The sequence below is a fragment of the Haematobia irritans genome, chromosome 1, assembly GCF_050003625.1.
Source record: "Haematobia irritans isolate KBUSLIRL chromosome 1, ASM5000362v1, whole genome shotgun sequence".
Taxonomy (NCBI): domain Eukaryota; kingdom Metazoa; phylum Arthropoda; class Insecta; order Diptera; family Muscidae; genus Haematobia; species Haematobia irritans.
In genome coordinates this window covers 253,746,595-253,766,990 of record NC_134397.1, presented here as the reverse complement: position 1 = coordinate 253,766,990, position 20,396 = coordinate 253,746,595, and the positions used below count along the sequence as shown (strand labels likewise).

The window sequence follows — 20,396 nt, the reverse complement described above, 5'->3', positions numbered from 1 at the left end:
AAAATGTTGTCAAAATTTTAATTCTATAGAAAATTTTGTCAAAATTTTATTTCTATTGAAGATTTTGTCAAAATTTTATTTTATATTGTCAAAATTTTATTTCTATAGAAAATTTTGTCAAAATTTTATTTCTATATATTTATATTTTATATTTGTAAAAATTTTATTTCTATAGAAAATTTTGTAAAAATTTTATTTCTATAGAAAATTTTGTAAAAATTTTATTTCTATAGAAAATTTTGTCAAAATTTTATTTTTATAGAAAATTTTGTCAAAATTGTATTTCTATAGAAAATGTTAAAATTTTATTTTTATATAAAATTTTTTCACAATTTTATTTTATATTGTCAAAATTTTATTTTTATAGAAAATTTTGTCAAAATTTTATTTCTATAGAAAATTTTGTCAAAATTTTATTTTTATAGAAAATTTTGTCAAAATTTTATTTCTATAGAAAATTTTGTCAAAATTTTATTTCTATAGAAAATTTTGTCAAAATTTTATTTCTATAGAAAATTTTGTCAAAATTTTATTTCTATAGAAAATTTTGTCAAAATTTTATTTCTATAGAAAATTTTGTCAAAAGTTTATTTCTATAGAAAATTTTGTCAAAATTTTATTTGCTATAGAAAATTTTGTCAAAACTTTATTTCTATAGAAAATTTTGTCAAAATTTTATATTTATAGAAAATTTTGTCAAAATTTTATTTCTATACAAAATGTTAAAATTTTATTTTTATAGAAGTTTTTTTCTCAATTTTATTTTATATTGTCAAAATTTTATTTCTATAGAAAATTTTGTCAAAATTTTATTTCTATATATTTATATTTTATATTTGTAAAAATTTTATTTCTATAGAAAATTTTGTAAAAATTTTATTTCTATAGAAAATTTTGTCAAAATTTTATTTTTATAGAAAATTTTGTCAAAATTGTATTTCTATAGAAAATGTTAAAATTTTATTTTTACATACAATTTTTTCACAATTTTATTTTATATTGTCAAAATTTTATTTTTATAGAAAATTTTGTCAAAATTTTATTTCTATAGAAAATTTTGTCAAAATTTTATTTCTATAGAAAATTTTGTCAAAATTTTATTTCTATAGAAAATTTTGTCAAAATTTTATTTCTATAGAAAATTTTGTCAAAATTTTATTTCTATAGAAAATTTTGTCAAAATTTTATTTCTATAGAAAATTTTGTCAAAATTTTATTTCATTTGTTTTGTTTTGTTATTGTTGGTTTTGTTCTTTAAGCATTGTTGTTGTTTTTTATTGCAGCTCAAAACCATACATAGACTAAACTACAAGTGTAGCTTAACCAACAGAGGAAAAGAATGTTTGTCTTATTTATTTGAGCAAAGCCCTATAGACTGCAAGATTGTTGGATGGACGCACGTTTCGGAATTACCACATTCCTCATCAGCATCCTCTACTTGCAGCAAAACTATCAACTAAAGGTCTGCACAAGCATATTTGAATTTTCAAATTTCAAAATGTTCTGCAACATGAATAGAACTTTCAAAACATAGCTATAAGCAAAACATTCAAACATCAAATAAAACAAATATCAGAACATAACCTACCCATATTTGGTTGCAAACGAACGATGTTTTGAAGGTTCTATTCGAAACCAAGCATCAAAGTTGCAAGCATTATAGAACCTGTATGCATGTTCTGAAGTATTTGCAACATTTTGTTATGCTTGAAACATCTTCTAAAAGAGCTGAAAGCAAAAAATTAAATGCTGGGACAGTTGGTGCGTGCGTGTTGGTGAAGATTTAGCATTTTTGGTTTACATTATTTTTTGGAATTAAGAAAACATCTTTACTTTGTAGTATACGCTATAATTTGAATTTTTAAACTGGCATTTATTTGTACGTGAAAAGCTTTATTAATCTACCGCGAAAATGAAATGAAAGATCTAAATCCTAATTTTAATTTTATTGATCCCAGATTTAAGGCCATATAGGTTTATTTAAAGAGCCGCATCTTTGGCTCGGAATCAATACCAAAATCCTTAAGGGAAGGTCAAAATCTTTGGATCCAAGTAAACTTTTTTTTTAATGTAAAATCCATGTGATTATTTTTTTTTATATTGTTATAAATAGACTAACAAATGGTATAATTTTAGACATCCAATCAATCAGATTCTCAATATTCAGAAATTAAACAAATTTATTTCAAATCTAAAAAGACAAAACAATTGTCTTTTTTTTTAAGAACTGATAGTTTTATTAAATGAAACCATGAAATGGTATTTTATTTTCCTTTATTTTAAATGAAATAACTATATTTTTTTACTATAAACCTATAAATAAAATTAAAAATTCTTTTATGTTAAAATTGAAAGTCAATGTAATTTATTTTCATTTTTAATCCTAAAAGTTCGACTCTAGAAATAAACAAAATTAAATCACACCAATGTGCTGTGCTGCTTGAGGTTCTGTAGAACATGCATAACCCACGCAAAACATTTATAACCCAAGTAGCAACATGTTCTATGCAACATGTATTTGATATTTGTTATGCTTGCTTTGGTTTCGATTGCCTTTTGTTGTGGTGTTTTCAAGCCATGCTGCCGTCGAACGATGTATTTGTTCGGTTTGTTTTGCGAAGCTTGATGTTTTGAATGTTCTATAAAAATTCAAGCCATTTGAAATCGCTTTCAAGCATACTTGTGCAGACCTTTACTATCAACCAATTATCAGAATAAATTCAGGCAGTTTATTAAACCCAACAAAAACCACACTTGAACCCTCCGAAAAAAGGTTTTACATTGATAGCCGGCTTAGCCGAAACGTGCGTCCATCACACCATCTGGCAGTCTATAGGGCTTTGCCCAAATAAATTTGACAAACATTCTTTTCCTCTGTTGGTTAAGCTACACTTGTAGTTTAGTCAATGTATGGTTTTAAGCTGCAATAAAAAACAACAACAACATTTTTTTCTATAGAAAATTTTGTCAAAATTTTATTCCTATAGAATTTTTTTTTTATTTCTATATATTTTTGTCAAAATTTTAATTTTATAGAAAATTTTCTCAAAAATTTATTTCTATAGAAAATTTTGTCAATAATCTATTTCTATAGAAAATTTTGTCGAAATTTTATTTCTTTGAGAATTTTATCAAAATTTTATTTCTATAGAAAATTTTGTCAAAATTTTATTTCTATTGAAAATTTTGTCAGAATTTTATTCCTATAGCATTTTTTTTATTTCTATAGAAAATTTTGTCAAAATTTTATTTCTATAGAAAATTTTGTCAAAATTTTATTTCTATAGAAAATTTTGTCAAAATTTTATTTCTATAGAAAATTTTGTCAAAATTTTATTTCTATAGAAAATTTTGTCAAAATGTTATTTCTATAGAAAATTTTGTCAAAATTTTATTTCTATAGAAAATTTTGTCAAAATTTTATTTCTATAGAAAATTTTGTCAAAATTTTATTTCTATAGAAAATTTTGTCAAAATTTTATTTCTATAGAAAATTTTGTCAAAATTTTATTTCTATAGATTTTTTTTTTATTTCTATAGAAAAATTTTTGTCAAAATTTTAATTTTATAGAAAATATTGTCAAAATTTTATTTCTATAGAAAATGTTGTCAAAATTATATTTCTATAGAAAAGTTTGTCACAATTTCATTTCTATAGAAAACTTTGTCACAATTTCATTTCTATAGAAAACTTTGTCAAAATTTTATTCCTATAGAAAATTTTGTCAAAATTTTATTTCTATAGAAAATTTTATCAAAATTTTATTTCTATTAAAAATTTTGTCCAAATTTTATTTCTATTGGAAATTTTAAAATTTTATTTCTATAGAAAATGTCAAAATTTATTTGTGTAGAAATATTCGTCAAAATTTATTTCTATACAAAAATTTGTCAAAATTTATTTCTATAGAAAATTTTGTAAAAATTTTATTTCTATAGAAAATTTTGTCTAATTTTATTTCTATACAAAATGTCAAAATTTTATTTTTATAGAAAATTTTGTCAAAATTTTATTTCTATAGAAAAATTTTTCACAATTTTATTTTATATTGTTGTCACAATTTTATTTTTATAGAAAATTTTGTATAAATGTTATTTCTATACACAATTTTTTTATTTCAAAAGAAAATTTTAGCAATTTTTTTTACTATAGAAAATTTTCTCAAACTTTTATTTCTATAGAAAATTTGTTATTAAAATTATATTTCTATAGAAAATTTTATCAAAATTTATTTCTGTAGAAATATTCGTCAAAATTTATTTCTTTACAAAAATTTGTCAAAATTTATTTCTATAGAAAATTTTGTCAAAATTTTATTTCTATATAGAAAACTTTGTCAAAATTTTATTTTTATTGAAAATTTTTTTTTAAATTTTATTTCTATTGAAAATTTTATTTCTATAGAAAATGTTGGCAAAAATTTTTATTCTATTGAAAATGTTATTTCTATTGAAAATTTTGTAAAAATTTTATTTCTATAGAAAATGTTGGCAAAATTTTTTTTCTATAGAAAATTTGTTGTTAAAATTGTATTTCTATAAAAAACTTTGTCAAAATATATTTTTATAGAAATTGTTTGTCAAAGTTTTGTTTTTATAGAAAATGTTTTGTCAAAATGTTATTTCTATAGAAAATTATGTCAAAATTTTATTTCTATAGAAAATTTTGTCAACATTTTAGTTTTATAGAAAATTTTATCAAAATTTCATTTCTATAGAAAAATTTGTCAAAATTTCATTTCTATAGAAAATGTTGTAAATATTTTTTCAAAATTTTTTGAGATATTATATTTTGGCTCAGTCTAGTATACACATATGAACGCTGGACGGACAACAACAGAAACTGTCGGACAGACCGCGCTATGCAGGCATATACAATTCCTTCGGAATTGTCCGTGTCGAGGGGTTGAGGTGTGCTTTCACCCACCGTCGACAGAATGGTTAAGGGTATACTATAGTCATAGTCCCATCTGACTGTAGACTTTCCTTAGTTATTATAAATAGAAAAAATTAATCTGGAAAATTTTACAAAAAAAAATGGAAATTATCTTATAAAAGATCAGCTAATGGTAATACAGGTGTTTTGAAATATTACAAAATTACCACATTTTTATTTTAGATCACGTTTGCTTGCACGGAAATGACATTTGGCTTGGACAAACAGGTAGCTGACTAGCACAGCATTTTCTCCTTGAATGCAGGCAGCAAGCCAAAATTGGCAAATATGCAATTTGGAATAGCTCTGACATAACCATGAAAATATAATCAAAACAAAAAATCATCAACAAAAAGACCACAAAAGTTGATTCAATGACGATAATAATAAGGACAACGCACCACCGGTGACAAAAACAGATTCTCGCTTAGTCAGAAGAACACAAGATGAGAAACAAAAACCTAGTCCACAACTGCTATGGAAAATGAAAACTGCCTCGTGATACTCTGGCTATATACCGGGGGGAAACACTGATGGGAGGAAGGAAGAGATGTGATTCTAGTGATTGTTTGTTTATTGAGTCATCTTGTGAATATGAATGTCGTTTTGTTTTAAAACAAGTGTTCTTCTCCCCTACTTATGTTTATATGTACGAACGAGTATTTGTATTTTGTCCATTTTTATTTTTTATTTGGGTATAAGCGAAAATATTTTCTTCCCTCCGTATTGTCTATTTATATATATCGTTGTAGTCGTCTTCTTCTTTCTCGACATAATTTAGTCCAATATTAATCATACGTCGTATCCCAAGGAAAATAGCTCACATTATTCATTTGTGTATACTTCTTCGCGAGTACCAGCAAAATGAAGAAGCAAACAAAAAATTCACTTTTGTAGTATAAACATTTTTTGTTTTTCTGTTGGTGTTGGATGAAAATTGGTCCAAATGCTAATGGCAACATGCTGCAGTCTTTTTCAGGTCGCATACTATAAAGGTCCACTCAGTCCATTTATATTATCAACCATTCGACAAGTAAATATCCGTAGTTTTAAAATGGTAAACTCACCCTAAAGTTTTCTTTTTTTGTGTGTTCAATTAAAAATCGCACTCCAAAAAAGTAGTTTTGGATTGAAAAATCCACTCTTCACCAAAAAAAATAATCTGGTTCAATCACGAAATTAATTTTTTAATTGAAATGTCTTCAATCACAGAAATGATAGTATCAATTAAAAAATTAATTGAAGGTCAATTAAAAAATTAATTGATCCAATTAAAAAATTAATTGATACTATTAATTTTTGAGATTGATTTTTGTTTCAATTAAAAAATTTGTTGATTCAATTAAATTTTTAATTGAATATTTTTTTAAAACTCAATTAAAATTTTAATTGGAAATTTTTTCGTGAAATTTTTTTCTGTGTTCTTTTAAAGGTTTTGATAGTAAGGCCGATGCAAAGATGCGGCTTATTACACGGTTGCACTCATGCAAACAAATAATCGACCACTATTTGAAGAAAATTTCACCACCAATCTACGAAATTTCTTATTTTGAAGTTTTTTATCAAATTTTTTGTGGTCAGTATGAAAAATTTTTTTCTTCGAATGAATGAATACCCACCCCTCCTGTCCAACGACAATATTTTGGGTATGAAAAGACACGAAAATTACATTTTTAAAGGTATAGAATTTATAGGAAATTCTTTCAAGATTTTATTTCGATATAAATTTTGTCAAAATTTTATTTCTAGAGAAACTTTTGTCAAAATTTTGTTTCTAGAGAAAATTTTGTAAAAATTTTACTTCTATACAAAATTTTGTCAAATTTTTATTTTTGTAGAAAATTTTTGTAAATATTTTATTTTTATAGAACATTTTGTCAAAATTTTATTTCTATAGGAAATTTTGTCAAAATTTTATTTCTATAGAAAATTTTGTCTAAATTTTATTTCTATAGAAAATGTTGTTAAAATTCTATTTCTATAAAAAATTTAGTCAAAATTCTTTTTCTATAGAAAATTTTGTCAAAATTCTATGTCTACAGAAAATTTTGTCAAAGTTTGATTTCTATAGAAGTGCTTCAAAATTTTATTTCTATTGAAGATTGTGTCAAAATTTTATATCTAACAAAATTTGGTCAACATTTTATTTATATATAAATTTTGTCAAAATTTTAATTCTATATAAATGTTGTCCTATTTTATTTCTATAGAAATTTGTCAAAATTTTATTTCTATAGAAAATGTAGGCAAAATTTTATTTCTTTAGAAAATTTTCTCAAAATTCTATTTCTATAGAAAATTTTGTCAAAATTCTATTTCTATAGAAAATTTTGTCAAAATTCTATTTCTACAGAAAATTTTGTCAAAATTCTATTTCTACAGAAAATTTTGTCAAAATTCTATTTCTACAGAAAATTTTGTCAAAATTTGATTTCTATAGAAGTGCGTCAAAATTTTATTTCTATTGAAGATTGTGTCAAAATTTTATATCTAAAGAAAATTTTGTCAAAATTTTATTTATAAAGGGTGATTCTTTTGAGGTTAGGATTTTCATGCATTAGTATTTGACAGATCACGTGGGATTTCAGACATGGTGTCAAAGAGAAAGATGCTCAGTATGCTTTGACATTTCATCATGAATAGACTTACTAACGAGCAACGCTTGCAAATCATTGAATTTTATTACCAAAATCAGTGGCAGAAAATCCGCTTTTTTATCGACAAATTTTGTTCAGCGATGAGGCTCATTTCTGGTTGAATGGCTACGTAAATAAGCAAAATTGCCGCATTTGGAGTGAAGAGCAACCAGAAGCCGTTCAAGAACTGCCCATGCATCCCGAAAAATGCACTGTTTGGTGTGGTTTGTACGCTGGTGGAATCATTGGACCGTATTTTTTCAAAGATGCTGTTGGACGCAACGTTACGGTGAATGGCGATCGCTATCGTTCGATGCTAACAAACTTTTTGTTGCCAAAAATGGAAGAACTGAACTTGGTTGACATGTGGTTTCAACAAGATGGCGCTACATGCCACACAGCTCGCGATTCTATGGCCATTTTGAGGGAAAACTTCGGAGAACAATTCATCTCAAGAAATGGACCGGTAAGTTGGCCACCAAGATCATGCGATTTGACGCCTTTAGACTATTTTTTGTGGGGCTACGTCAAGTCTAAAGTCTACAGAAATAAGCCAGCAACTATTCCAGCTTTGGAAGACAACATTTCCGAAGAAATTCGGGCTATTCCGGCCGAAATGCTCGAAAAAGTTGCCCAAAATTGGACTTTCCGAATGGACCACCTAAGACGCAGCCGCGGTCAACATTTAAATGAAATTATCTTCAAAAAGTAAATGTCATGGACCAATCTAACGTTTCAAATAAAGAACCGATGAGATTTTGCAAATTTTATGCGTTTTTTTTAAAAAAAAAGTTATCAAGCTCTTAACAAATCACCCTTTATATAAATATTGTCAAAATTGTAATTCTATATAAATGTTGTTCTATTTGATTTCTATAGAAAATTTTGTCAAAATTCTATTTCTATAGAAAATTTTGTCAAAATTCTATTTCTACAGAAAATGTTGTCAAAATTTGTTTTTATAGAAAATTTTGTCAAAATTTTATTTATATAGAAAATTTTGTCAAAATATGATTTCTATAGAAAATTTTGTCAAAAATTTATTTCTATTGAAACTTTGGGCAAAACTTTATTTCTATAGAAAATTTTGACAAAATTTTATTTTTATACAAAATTTTGGCAAAATTTTATTTCTATAGAAAATTTTGTCAAAATTCTATTTCTATAGAAAATTTTGTCAAAATTCTATTTCCATAGAAAATTTTGTAAAATTCTATTTCTACAGAAAAGTTTATAAAAATTCTATTTCTACAGAAAATTTTGTTAAAAATTTGATTTCTATAGAAGAGCGTCAGAGTTTTATTTCTATTGAAGATTGTGTCAAAATTTTATGTCTAAAGAAAATTTTGTCAAAATTTTATTTATATATAAATTTTGTCAAAATTGTAATTCTATATAAATGTTGTTCTATTTTATTTCTATAGAAAATTTTGTCAAAATTCTATTTCTATAGAAAATTTTGTCAAAATTTTATTTCTATAGAAAATTTTCTCAAAATTCTATTACTATAGAAAATTTTGTCAAAATTCTATTTCTATAGAAAATTTTGTCAAAATTTTATTTCTATAGAAAATTTTGTCAGAATTCTATTTCTACAGAAAATTTTGTCAAGTTTTTATTTTTTTTTTAGAAAATTTTGTCAACATTTTATTTCTATAGAAAATTTTGTCAAAATTCTATTTCTATAGAAAATATTGTCAAAATTCTATTTCTACAGAAAATTTTTTCAAAATTTGATTTCTATAAAAGGGCGTCCAAATTTTATTTCTATTGAAGATTGTGTCAAAATTTTATTTATATATAAATTTTGTCAAAATTTTAATTCTATATAAATGTTCTATTTTATTTCTATAGAAAATTATTCCAATTTCAATTTCTATAGAAAATTTTGGCAAAATTTTATTTCTATAGAAAATTTTGTCTAAATTCTATTTCTATAGAAAACTTTGTCAAAATTTTATTTCTATAGAAAATTTTGTCAAAATTTTATTTCTATAGAAACTTTTGGCAAGATTTTATTTCTATAGAAAATTTTGGGAATATTTTAATTCTATGGAATATTTTGTTAAAATTTTATTTCTATAGAATATTTTGTTAAAATTTTATTTCTATAGAAAATTTTGTTAAAATTTTCTTTCTATAGAAAATTTTCTCAAAACTTTATTTCTATAGAAAAACTTGTCAAAATTTTATTTCTGTAGAAAATTTTGTCAAAATTTTATTTCTATAGAACATTTTCTCAATATTTCCTTTCTATAGAATATTTTCTCAATTTTCTATTTCTATAGAACATTTTCTCAAAATTTTCTTTATATATAAAATTTTCTCAAAATTTTATTTCTATGTTTTTCAAATCTAGTATAACAACATTCTACCAACAGTAAAAAATCTACCTTTTGTGGTAGAATTCTAACAACGTTGGCAACCGTGCTTATTGCAAGTGAAAATACTTTAAGAATGTGTCCATATTTAATTAATTAAAAATTACACACAAATAACGATTTGTTCTGCCACTAAAAATGATAAATTTTACATTTTTGTGCTACCTTTTTTCGACAGATTATTGTGAATGAAAATCTTCTTCATTTCTCAAATATATCAAAATAGAAATACGGTAATTATATGTCATCACCAGTGTTGCCAGTATTTTTTGTCCCCAAATTATCATATTTTCGTCCCCAAAAATCCCCAGTTTAAATTTAAATTTCTCACAAAAATCCCCAATACATTTTTAATCATTAATAATAATCCAGCAAGCTGCAATAAGATCAAGATTTCGAGCCCCAAGAGACTGGTGATCGTCTTCCAAATGCTGGAGATATGAAAATGGGAGTTCGGAGTTCCTTGTATTCATGAATGAATATCGAACAAAATTTTGAGAATATAGGAAAAAATTTTGACAAAATGTTCAATATAGAAATAAGATTTTGACAACATTTTCTATATGGAAATAAAATTTTGACAAATTTTCTAAATAGAAATAAAATGTTGACAAAATTTTCTATATAGAAATAAATTTTTGACAAATAAAATATAGAAATAAAATTTTGACAAAATTTTCTATAGAAATAAAATTTTGACAAAAATTTCTACAAAAATAAAATTTTGACAACATTTTATAGATATGGAAATAAAATTTTGACAAATTTTCTAAATAGAAATAAAATGTTGACAAAATTTTCTATATAGAAATAAATTTTTGACAAATAAAATATAGAAATAAAATTTTGACAAAATTTTGACAAAATTTTCTATAGAAATAAAATTTTGACAAAAATTTCTACAAAAATAAAATTTTGACAATATTTTATAGAGAAATAAAATTTTGACAAAATTTTCTATAGAAATAAAATTTTGACAAAATTTTCTATAAAAATAAAATTTTGACAAAATTTTCTATAGAAATAAAATTATGACAAAATTTTCTATAGAAATAAAATTTTGACAAAATTTTCTATAGAAATACAATTTTGACAAAATGTTCTATAGAAATAACATTTTGACAAAATTTTCTATAGAAATAAAATTTTGACAAAAACGATTAAACCAATTACTCGAAAAAAATCCCCACAAAAATCCCCAAAATGTATGGAAATTCACCCCCCCCCCCAAGTCCCATCACAAAAATTTCGTCCCCATTTACGAAAAATATCCCCAATTTGGGGAAAATCCCCAATACTGGCAACACTGGTCATCACTTATGCTCTCTCACCCCAAACACCCAACATAATGACATTGTAACGGAGAAACCCGAAAATAGCATAGAGAGAGAGCGAGCACAAGTATAATATGTTTCTTCATTTCTTTTATAATGGACAACAATTGTACAATTATTAGCAAGCATATATGCATACCTCTCTGTTTGTAGTTGATGTTTGTTCTTATTGGCGTAGTGAATTTTAGTAATAGTAGTAGTAGTTGTTGTTGTTGCAATAATAGTGACTTTACTCTTGAAGTAGTAGTGCATATAATGGAGGGATTGCATTCGCTTTACATGAATGTTGCAGCTGTTAGCTTACTGACTTTGTGAGTGTGTGTGTGTGTGTGCGTGGTGGTAGTATGACGATGATGATGTTAATAAGCGTTGTTGTTGCTGTTGGTTGCTTTGCTTAGCTGGCTGCTGGGTTATGTTATTATTCTTGTGGTGGGGGCTTATTTATTTACTTTTATTCACTCTTTTTGTTATTTAATTCACACCACTGCTGCACTCTGCTAAGCTTCCATGATTTGATTTTTGTTGTCGATTATTTCGATGATGATTCCGTTTTGATGGATGTGAAATGGCACGTCGTTCAAACTTGTTCCTACTCTTCTTCTTCCTCTCTTTGAGTTTTAGTAGATTTCTATTAGTTTGCCTTGGCTTACAACAAACAGATTTCTATACTATACACACATTTAGCACCCAAAAGAAAAGTCCTATGACGATGATAATGAAGAGTGAGAGATTATGATGGTGACGATATTGTTGTTGTGCTGCTTACTGCACAGATGATGTTAATGCTGCTGCTGCCGGTTGATGTGGATAAATTATGTTTTATTGAATAATTTACTTTGGTAGTGTGTATGCTCTCTTCGGTGACAGTCAAACAACATCAATTGGAAAGAATATATTATTTGGATTGTTGTTGTTGTTGCTGCTGATGCTGTTGACTCTTCTTCTTCTTCTTCGCCTCTCTTCCGCACTCTGTCACTCGGCACGTTTTGTTGTTGTTTATCACATTAAAAATTATTTATTTGTTACACTATTGTCATCCAACACATCCGAGCCAAATTCTAAAATTTATTAAGAAAGAAACGAAAAAAACAAGGTATGCAAATTATTAGTATTGTTGATTCACATTTAAATACAAACTATATAACTAAAACTATGGCATCGTAGTAGAAGAGGTAGGAAGGAGAGAAGGAAAGAGTATCGCCGCCACTATCGATTATTCATTTTCCCTTTTCTTTTTAAATCAAAACAATGTGAATCAAAAAATCCAATCAATTTTTCTTTTTCATTGTAAATCATAGTCTCTAAATAAACTACAAAAAGGTGGACGACGAGACGACAGCAGCAGCAACAACAACAACCATAATATTCAAATTAATGGGACAGAAAAGCTAAACATGTTTGAAAGCCTACACACACGTGTATTTTGTTTTTATTTTCTCTGCCATTTGTTATGAACTGAGAGCAATACACCGATGAACACTTCAACGGTTGTCGTGGACAATAAATTAACTAATTTATAAACAAAAAATAACATACATTTATATGTACATATATTTAACAAAACATAAATGCCTAGAGTTGGTTTTTGAGTTATAAGAAAAATTTATAGTTTGTGTGTTCTATTGAAAGAAAGAGGTGTTTTTTTTCGAAATTCCAGGTGTGAATAAATTCCGAATAGGCCATTCACATTAAAATTATTAACAATTCTTAGAAAATTTCATTGAAATTTGATGCTTCAATTTATTTTGAACTTATGTTTTTTTTTTCTAAAAGTTATACAATTCACACAATTTCTTTAATTTATTTAATATCAAAACTTCCAACACACTTCCACAAAAAAGTAGAACACTTCCAAACGTAAGAAATTATTGGGTGTGGTCCATTTGTGAAGTACTGTACTACTGCTCTATATCAAATTTCTTTAAGATCTGTTGAAATTTGAGACTTATATATAAGCCTTTATTTCTATAAAAATAAATTTTTGACAACATTTGCTGTAAATATGAAATAATATTTTCTATAGAAAAAAAATTGACAAAATTTTCTATAGAAATAAAATTTTGAGAAAATTTTCTATAGAAATAATATTTTGAGAAAATTTTTTATAGAAATAAAATTATGAGAATTTTTTTTTTATAGGAATAACATTTTGAGAAAATTTTCTATAGAAATACAATTTTTGAGAAAGTATTCTATAGAAATAAAATTTCGACAAAATTTTCTATAGAAATAAAATTTTGACTAATATTTTTCTAAGGATTAAAATTATGAGAAAATTTTCTATAGAAATAAAATTTTGAGAAAATTTTCTATAGAAATAAAATTTCGACAAAATTTTCTATAGAAATAAAATTTCGACAAAATTATCTATAGAAATAAATTTTTTGACAAAATTTTCTTTGGAAATAAAATTTTGACAAAATGTTGGGAAAATTATCTATGGAAATAAAATTTTGACAAATATTTTTCTGAAGAATTAAAATTTCGAAAAAAATTTTTATAGAAATAAAATTTTGAGAAATTTTTCTATAGAAATAAAATTTTGAAAACATTTTCTATTGAAATAAAATTTTGAAAACATTTTCTATCGAAATAAAATTTTGAGAAAATTTTCTGTGGAAAAAAAATTTGAGATTTGAAATTTTCTATAGAAATAAAATTTTGACAAATATTTTTCGAAAGAATTAAAAGTTTGAGAATATTTTCTGTAGAAATAAAATTTCGACAAAATTTCCTATAGAAATAAAATTTTTAAAAAATTTTCTATAGAAATAAAATTTTGATAAAATTTTCTATAGAAATAAAATTTTGAATTAAAAGTTTGAGAAAATTTTCTATAGAAATAAAATTTCGACAATATTTCCTATAGAAATAAAATTTTGAAAAAATGTCCTATAGAAATAAAATTTTGATAAAATTTTCTATAGAAAAAATCTTGAGAAAATTTTCTATAGAAATAAAATTTTGACAAATATTTTTCTAAAGAATTAAAAGTTTGAGAATATTTTCTATAGAAATAAAATTTCGACAAAATTTCCTAGAGAAATAAAATTTTGAAAAAAATTTCTGTAGAAATAAAATTTTGATAAAATTTTCTATGCAAATAAAATTTTGAGAAAATTTTCTATAGAATTAAAATTTTTGATAAAATTTTCTATAGAAATAAAATTTTTGATAAACTTTTCTATAGAAATAAAATTTTGACAAAATTTTGAGGAAAATTTCTATAGAAATAAAATTTTCACAAATATTTTTCTAAAGAATTAAAATTTCGAGAAAATTTTCTATTGAAATAAAATTTTGAGAAATTTTTCTATAGAAAAAAAAATTTTTGAGAAAATTTTCTATAGAAATAAAATTTTGGCTACATTTTCTATAGAAATAATATTTTGAGAAAATTTTCTATAGAATTAAATTTTGAGAAAATTTTCTATAGAAATAAAATTTCGACAACATTTCCTATAGAAATAAAATTTTGAAAAAATTTCCTATAGAAATAAAATTTTGATAATATTTTCTATAGAAATAAATTTTTGACAAAATTTTCTATAGAAATAAAATTTTGACAAATATTTTTCTAAAGAATTAAAAGTTTGATAAAATTTTCTATAGAAATAAAATTGTGACAAAAGTTTCTGTAGAAATAAAATTTTTGACGAAATTTTCTATAGAAATAAAATTACTGACAAAATTTTCTATAGAAATAAAATTTTCACAAAATTGTCTATAGAAATACATTTTTGATAAATTTTTCTAAAGAACTAAAAAAAATAAAATTTTGACAAAATTTTCTATAGAAATAAAATTTTGACAAAATTTTCTATAGAAATAAAATTTTGACAAAATTTTCTATAGAAATAAAATTTTGACAAAATTTTCTATAGAAATAAAATTTCGACAAAATTTCCTATAGAAATAAAATTTTGAGAATTTTTTCTATAGAAATAAAATTTTGAGAAAGTTTTCTATAGAAATACAATTTTGAGAAAGTTTTCTATAGAAATAAAATTTCGACAAAACTTTCTATAGAAATAAAATTTCGACAAAATTTTCTATAGAAATAAAATTTTGACAAATTGTTCTAAAGAATTAAAATTTTGAGAAAATTTTCTATAGAAATAAAATTTTGAGAAATTTTTCTATAGAAATAAAATTTTGAGAAAATTTTCAATAGAAATAAAATTTTGAGAACATTTTCTATAGAAATAAAATTTTGAAAACATTTTCTATTGAAATAAAATTTTGAGAAAATTTTCTATAGAAATATTTTTTTGACAAAATTTTCTATAGAAATAAAATTTTGACAAATATTTTTGTAAAGAATTAAAAGTTTGCGAAAATTTTCTATAGAAATAAAATTTTGACAAATATTTTTCTAAAGAATTAAAATTTCGAGAAAATTTTCTATTGAAATAAAATTTTGAGAAAATTTTCTATAGAAAAAAAAATTTTTTTGAGAAAATTTTCTATAGAAATAAAATTTTGAGAAAATTTTCTATAGAAATAAAATTTTGAGAAAATTTTCTATAGAAATAAAATTTCGAGAAAATTCTCTAAATTGGTAAAGTGTCATAAATAATCGCAGCAGTAAAAATTTATTGCTATTTGAGCATTTCATACATTAAAAATGCAAAATTTCACTTTTCTGTGATTGTTTTTAAACAGCTGATGACAGTGTTGCATATTTTTTGGAGATGTCCTGGATAAACGAGTATTCTGTTTTCTTGTAGTCCTTCAAGGCTTAGGGTATCCAGTGCTAAAAGAAAACAGTTCTTTTATGTATCATTTTGAGATTGTAACTTCATCCTCAACCACTGTTGCCAGTATTTTTCTGGCTTTTGTCCTCAAATTTATATAAGAATTCCTCACAAAAATTCCCAATTAATTTTTGAGATTTTATTTAATTAGTATTAATTTAAAATTTGGCGAAAATTAGGGATCTATAAATCGAAAATCGAATTATCGATTATTCGAATGTCACGAAAGTCTAGAAAAATAAAAAAACGATTATAAACCTAAAAAAATAATCACTAATAGCACACAAAAAAAAATCTGATTGAATCTCGAAATTAATTGATCCAATTAATTTTTTAATTGAAATGTCTTCAGTCACAGAAATGATAGTATTAAATACAAAATTAATTGAAATGAAATTGAAAAAATTAATTGAAAGTCAATTAAACAATTTATTGATTCAATTAAGAAATTAATTGATACTATTAATTTTTGTGGTTGATTTTCGTTTCAATAAAAGAAAATTTTTTTTAATCAATAAAATTTTTAATTGAATACTTAATTTATTAAAACTCAGTTAAGACTTTAATTGGAAAAAATTTCGTGAAAATTTTTTCTGTGAGGGTTTTTTTCCATTTTCAACTATTTTTTTTTTTTTAATTTTGACCATCAAAAACCGATTTGATTGTTTTCTACTTTCATATTCGTTGGTTTCAATTGAATTTAATTTTTATTAATAGAATTCCATTAGCAATAAGAATAAAAATTTATCAAATTAAATTTTGTAAAATAATAGAGGTGCCCGCACACAAAAAAAAAATATTTTTCTGATTCAATCACGAAACTAATTGATCCAATTAATTTTTTAATCGAAATGTCTTCAATCACAGAAATGATAGTATCAATTAAAAAATTAATTTACAGTCAAAAATTAATTGATCCAATTAAAAAATTAATTGATACTATTAATTTGTGTAATTGATTTTTATTTCAATTAAAAAATTTGTTGATTCAATTAAATTTTTAATTGAATATTTTTTAAAACTCTATTAAGATTTTAATTGGAAAAATTTTCGTGAAATTTTTTTCTGTGCGTGTACCACTATATTGAGAGGAAATTAACCATCTACAATCTACACCGAATTTTGTTTCTTTAATTTTCTAAACAATTTTATATTGAGGTGTGTATTTAATATTTTAAGATTTATTCCTACACAAAAAAAAATTCTGATCAATCCATTTAATTTTTTAATTGAAATGTCTTCAATCACGAAAATGATAGTATCAATTACAGTTTTAATTGAGCATAAAGAAAATACTTGATTAAAAAATTAGCTGATTTTATTAGCAAAATTCAATTAATTTTTTAATTGATTCAATTAAAAATTTAATTGATGTTGATTGCAAAACTCATTTAATTTTTTAATTAAAAACGTAACTAGTTTCAATTACTTTCTTCAATGACTTAGTGTTTCTAGTTTGATTAAAAAATTTATTGCTTGAAATAAATTTTTAGTTAAAAATTAAAAAAAAAAAAAGTCATCATCATTTTTTTAATTGACTTAGTCCTCCGAGTTTGATTAAAAAGTTAATAAATAATAATAATCAAATAATTTTTTAATTAAAAATTTTACAATGTTCACTCATTGGCTTGATTAACTTAATTTTTCTATTTTGATAGTTTTTTTTTTTATTCTTCAATTTATATCTTTATTTACCATTTCTTCAGTCAATATTTAAAGAGTTGCGAGATTTTATATAATATATTACAGCGAGTGAGGCTTTAATTTTCATCTTTTATTGGATGTAATGTTAAAAAAGTTAATTGTATCAATTAATTTATTAATTGAAAATATTTCCAACTTCAATCAACTTTTCAATTGGAAATGTTTTGGTGATATTTTTTTTTTCTGTGTGTAATAATAATACTCATTCGATACGGTGCCCCATTAACGGGTACATAAGAGCGTATGATAATTATATTTAAAAATCTCCAATATTATTCATACGTCAGGTGGTGCAAATAAAACTAAAAAAATACGTATCAGTAAATTTAAATTTACTACAACTTTTGTATCCAAAGAAGTAAAGAACTTACTACATATATTTTTTCAAAAAAAAAAAACGAAAAACCATATTCCGCAAAATATTTGAATAAATGTTTAAACAATTGCATCCAGAGATTCTCAATGATATTGTTTCAATTAAATTTCCATCGGAAGTGATTGTAATGTATTCCAATAATTTGCATGAACGATTTTATTTTGAAGGATTTATTTCAGATTTCTTCATAATAATAATATTCAATCGATACTGAGCTCTATTTAAGAGTACATCAGAGCGTATGATAATTATATTCAAAAATTTCCAATATTATTCATACGTAGGAAACTACGTTCCAGTAACATTAAAATTTTTGGAAGAATTTTTATCTGAAAAATTTAATCTGAAGAAGTCAGGAACTTACTACAGTGAGACCCCTCAGAAGTGGACACTCACTGTCGCCTGAATTTTTTCCATAATTTGGAGATGTCCACTTATGAGAGGTTATATAGCATCTTCTGGAAATTGTCTACTTTTGGGAGGTGTTCGGTTTTGTCCAATTTTTGAGGTGTTTGATTGTACATATAAATTGTATAACGAAAAAACATATTCAGAAAATATTTAAATAGATATTTAAACAACCATGTCATATGATTATCATTGTCATAGATCTGAAAGTATAATTTTCTCTGAATGATGAACACAAAATGCCATAACTGTTGGGGGTAGACCCTTATAAAATACGCTACACTACTTGCAAATTCATTCAACAATGATATTGTTCAAATAAAATGGGTATCTTAAGTGACGGTGATGTATTCATTATTCTATGTTTTTTAACCCCCATTTTCATAAAGCTCCGTTAGTGTTCCGTTAACTAACCAACTTTTGAACCGTAAGTGTTTTAAGTATATATTATTTTTAATGTGCATGAAGAATGTGTTTGATATATGACGATTTCTTGATAATAATAATACTCATACGCTACAATGTTCCATTTAAGGGTACATCAGAGCGTATGATAATTATATTGAAAAAACCTCCAAATATTATTCATACGTCCCAGGTTGCCTAATACCAATAATAAACACCGTTTCAGTAATTTTTCATTTTTATCTAAAGTCATAAGCAATTTACTATCGACGAAATATATACGTATTCAGAAAATATTTAAATGTTTGTATAAAAAATTCTGTCAAGTGATTCTTCGTCTCATTGCCACAGATCTGAAAGTATAATTTCTTTCAATGATGAACACAGAACAGATCACCACAACTGTTGGGGAGTAGAAGCCTGCTAGTATTGAAAATTCATTCAACAATTGAATATTGTTTAAATTAAATTGGCATCGGAAGTGATTGTAATGCATTCATTATTCCTATGCGTTTAACCCTGAATATTTTGTATACATAAACAAATGAAATAAATATGCATCAAATCTGTTTCAAAAAGGGAAATTGAGAGTAACGTCAAAGTTTAAGGAATTTCTTATAGGCTATCATTTGGTAAAATTGCCACACGGAATTAGGAATTTTTGCTTGACCGTCTCTGCCGTAAAATCGCCACACAGAATTAGGTATTTTTGCTTGTCCGTCCGTCTCAAGTCGCCTAACAACAGCATTTTTGAGCACTCAAAACATCGATTTGATGAGTCATCTGCCGAATAGTCCTGACTTGTCACCGAATGACTTCTTTTTATTCTCGTACGTAAAATATAATATGAGAAGTCAACTCTTTTCGACGACTGAAAAAGCGGTTGATGTTTACAAAATACATGTGAGTGACAAAAATTCTTCGACAATTAGTTCAAACGAATGCCATCTTAATGGTGAATTTTTTTTTTATTTTCGATGATTGATATTTTTTTTTTTTTTTTTCTTTAATCCCCAAATATAAAAGCCAACTCTCGCACAACAACAACACCCAACTTTAAATATTAGCATTGTATTGCTTAATTTATCATAAGTTTGCTATAAAATTTACCCAAGCTTTTTCTAAACACAAAATATTTTCACATACAGTTGGTATCTAATGTCTGCGACAGAGACTTGTTTCATATTTATGATAAAGCTGTTCCCAGTAGTGGTTGTAAAATTGATTACAAAGACAAAAAAATGCATAACGTAGAGCAACTCAAATATAATAAATGTAATATATTAGGTTTAGTAAAAAAGAAATCCACTAATTTCCCCATATCTGTTTCTCGAAAAGTACCACTACGCACATTTTGAGACCTTTGGCTTGTTTTTTTTTTTCACCCCTTTAAACTCAAAAAATAGTGGATTTCTTTTTATAAAAATATTGGATTTCTTTTTACTACACCCAATAATAA

The 20,396-nt window shown here is 24.1% G+C and overlaps 1 protein-coding gene across 8 annotated transcripts in view; it reads right to left on the bottom strand.

The window, feature by feature from the left end:
* Window positions 1-20,396, bottom strand: part of wdb (serine/threonine-protein phosphatase regulatory subunit widerborst) — an 85,755-nt gene that overhangs the window by 18,275 nt on the left and 47,084 nt on the right. For 6 of the 8 annotated variants that reach the window (XM_075289806.1, XM_075289814.1, XM_075289822.1 and 3 more), the window contains one exon: window positions 11,427-12,345. The exons of 1 other annotated variant lie outside the window; for it this stretch is intronic. The gene's annotated coding sequence lies outside the window, so the exon portion shown is untranslated. The remainder of the gene's footprint in view (window positions 1-11,426; window positions 12,346-20,396) is intronic. One more of the 8 variants, XM_075289854.1, reaches the window with a different exon arrangement.